Below are 3,833 nucleotides of genomic sequence, written 5' to 3' on the forward strand. Positions count from 1 at the left end.
CCTCGGAGCGAAGTGATGGCGATCTACAAGATAAACAAGGAAAACTCAGATAACAGAAACGGCTAACATGGCAAGGGCGGGTATGATATCATAACCATGAAGGAAACTGGCGACAGCTACCGTAGAGAAATGGGATAGCCTACATACAAACTACGAGGCAAATCCAGCTCGGTTGTGTGGGCATCTGAAATACCAGACGCGTTTTGGTTGGGTTACTTTTAATGTGATTGCATATACACGACCCCGGAAGTGGGGAGCCTGAACACATGAACTTGCCATGATATTTGCTTCCCGAGTTATGTCTAATTACAAGCCATTTCACAATTTCGGGGTCAGAAATCTGCGAAGATACATTAGCGTCGTAAGGTTGTACTCACCATGTCGGAAGGAGCGACTGAGCCAGGTAAACGCGCAGGATAGCACAGTCACCAACTTACCTGCGCAAGAACAGCCACGAGCCGCCCGAGGCATAGCACTAAAACCCGGCTGGGGCAGTTAGTAACCACCGCCTTTCGCTGAAGTGCTTATCGGTGAGTGACCGAAAAGCCAACTGGGGAGCATTCCGGGCAGTTGAATATTAGAACTACTCGAAGGTAGGAAAGGCTATCTGGCGTGCTGAATCCACGACGAATGCGACGCGACTCTACCGGACTGAAGATGGTTCTACCTGAGAAACAAGAGTGAAGTAGCAGGCTAGAGCTATGGGCTCTCGCCGGCTGGAGGATCGTCGGCTTCGACGGGGGAGGAGGCTCGACTGAACTTGAGACAGACAGTGTTGAAGGCCACGAGTGATTTCGCTGCCTGTAAGCTTGACGCGACGTGGACTATTCGGCAGATGGTGGCCCTAAAGCGTGGCTTGGACTAGAACAAAAAACGATGGCAGAGGATTTGGGAGACAGCAAAGAGACTACGCAGCAGAGAGAAGGAATGTGAGTACTAGCGTTGACACCAGCGTACTCTAGTCAGCAGAAGAGCAGAGATAGACAGAGGGTTTATAAATGAGTGGGCAGGCTTCCTATTGGCTGTAGGCAAATGAATGAGAATGCAAGGGAGAGGGTGTGCCTAAGAACAAGAACAGTGATTGGTTGGTTAATTTAAGGGAATAATTGTAGAGTAGAGTAGAGAGTAGAGAGTAGAGTATCGTTTATTGATCCCAGGGGGAAATTAAGGTGTCAAGTAGCATACACACATAAATAAAGACATAAAGACATTGTCCACAAGACATAACACACATATTTACACATAAAATAAAATAATCATATATAGGTCGCTGTTGCATACTTATTGCCAAGGCATCTCTCTCTCTCTATCTCACACACACACACACACACACACACACACACACACACACACACACACACACACACACACACCAAAAATATAAAGTGTAAAGTGTCCACAGTGTTCACGTGTGCCTTAGCTAAGTGGCACATAGTAGCCAAGACAAGGTGGCCATAAAGTGTCCAGGAGTGTCCATAGTCTCTTTCCTAGAACAATGTCCATTGTATTCCTTAGAAAAAGAGATGGGGGGTTAAACACACGTCACCCCCTGTGTCACTCCACACACACACACCCACACACCCACACACACACACACCAAAAATAAAGTGTACATAGTCCAGGAGTATCAGTAGTCAGGGGGGTTACACACATCGCAAACTGAGTATCTACCCACACACACACACACACACACACACACACACACACACACACACACACACACACACACACACACACACACACACACACACACACACACACACACACACACACACACACTCAGCTGTGCATTCCACTGACAAGGAGTCGAAGGGTAGAGAGTCCAGGTAAAAAGAGTATGCAGGAGTGGGATCTGTTTATGCAGTCCAGTCCCCTATGATGATCTCTCTTTGTGTGTCCTTCTGTGCAATGTTGAAAAGCTGAATGGCCCTGGGTACAAAGGACTTCCGCAGCCTGTCTGTCTTGCAGGAGATGGCGCGCAGTCTGTAGCTGAACAGGCTTCTCTGGTTGTTGAGGACTGGGTACAGTGGGTGCTTGTCGTTGTCCAAAATAGAGTCCAATCTGCCAAGTGTCCTCTTGTCGGCTGTGGTTGTGAGGGCGTCCAGTTCTGTGCCTACAACAGACCCTGCTTTCCTCACCAGCCTGTCGAGCCGTCCAGCATCTCTTTTCCTAATGCTGCCACCCCAGCATGCCACAGCATAGGAGAGCACACTGGCCATGGCAGACTGGTAGAACATCTGCAGGAGTCTGTTGCAGACATTGAAAGATCTCAGCTTTCTCAGAAAGTAGAGTCTGCTCTGGCCTTTCTTGTACAGTGCATGTGAGTTGGCAGACCAGTCCAGTTTAGAGTCCAGGTGAACACCCAGGTACTTGTATGTGGAGACTGTCTCCACAGTCTCCCCCTCGATAGAGACAGGCACCAGGGGTGGGGTGGTTCGCCTGAAGTCAATCACCATTTCTTTGGTTTTGGTGGTGTTCAGCCGCAGCTGGTTGGATCTGCACCATTTGACAAAGTTCTCCACCAGTCCCCTGTACTCCCCCTCCTGCCCATCTTTGATGCATCCAACAATGGCCGTGTCATCCGAGAACTTTTGCATGTGGCAGGTCTTCGTGTTGTAGTTGAAGTCAGTGGTGTACAGGGTGAACAGCACGGGGGAAAGCACCGTTCCTTGTGGAGCTCCAGTGCTGCTGACTACAGTCTCTGATGTGAGGTCACCTAGTCTGACGAACTGGGGCCTTCCTGAGCTGAATACCGTCTCATCTTCCTGCCAGAACTTAACGCCTTAGCTTACATTTCTCGCCTGATCTCTCGTCACATCCCTCTCTCTCTCTTTCTTTTTTTCTCTCTCGTCTCTCTCTTCACTCTTTCTATTTCCATCCTCCTCTCTCTCTCACTCTTTCTTTCTTTCTCTCTCTCTCACTCTTTCTCTCTCTATTTCCCCCCTCTCTCTCTCTCTCTTTCTCTCTGTCTCTTTCCCTCTCTCTCTCACTCTTTCTTTCTCTCTCTCTCTCTCTCTCTCTCTCTCTCTCTCCCTCTATCTTTCTCTCTCTCTCTCTCTCTATCTCTCTCTCTCTCTCTCTCCTGCCCTCCCTCACTCTTCTACAGTTCCCTTCCCTTCTTTACCTCTCTCCTTTTTATCCCCTCAGAGTTGATGTGACCTGAGTCTTCGTTTCTGTGTGGTCATTGTGGTTTCTGGTGTAGGTATTTCTTTTGCTCTATTGACGTTCTGTGTGTGTGTGTGTGTTCCTCGGACGCTCGATCTGGTACGTGTTCTCCTGAGCACTCGACTCATACAGTCAGGGTGCGATTTGTAGGGGGGGATGGGGGGGATTGTCCCCCCTTCTGGTTTTGATACCTCCACTTTTCCTACAGGATTTGAATATTTGCAATATGTTACTCCATTGATAATGCTTAAAATCTGAAACTTATCCCCCCTTCTGGTTCTTCAACAAATCGCACCCTGCATACAGTAGATGTTCAGCTCTGACACCAGGACCTGGAGCATGCACGTGTGTGTGTGTGTGTGTGTGTGTGTGTGTGTGTGTGTGTGTGTGTGTGTGTGTGTGTGTGTGTGTGTGTGTGTGTGTGTGTGTGTGTGTGTGTGTGTGTGTGTGTGTGTGTGTGTGTGTGTTTGTATGTGTGTGTGAGAAGGGTGGGATGTGGGCGATATACAGTAGCCTATAGAGAGTACAATACAGAAGACTCAGCAATGGATTGTGTGTGTGTGTGTGTGTGTGTGTGTGTGTGGCCAGGCCAAAAAAGATGAAAGGCAAAGTAAGAACAGTGGGAATAGATGAAGGGACTGAAACGAGGTAGAGGAAGAGAGATGGAG

This window comes from Engraulis encrasicolus, unplaced genomic scaffold, assembly GCF_034702125.1.
Source record: "Engraulis encrasicolus isolate BLACKSEA-1 unplaced genomic scaffold, IST_EnEncr_1.0 scaffold_96_np1212, whole genome shotgun sequence".
In the NCBI taxonomy this organism is placed as follows: domain Eukaryota; kingdom Metazoa; phylum Chordata; class Actinopteri; order Clupeiformes; family Engraulidae; genus Engraulis; species Engraulis encrasicolus.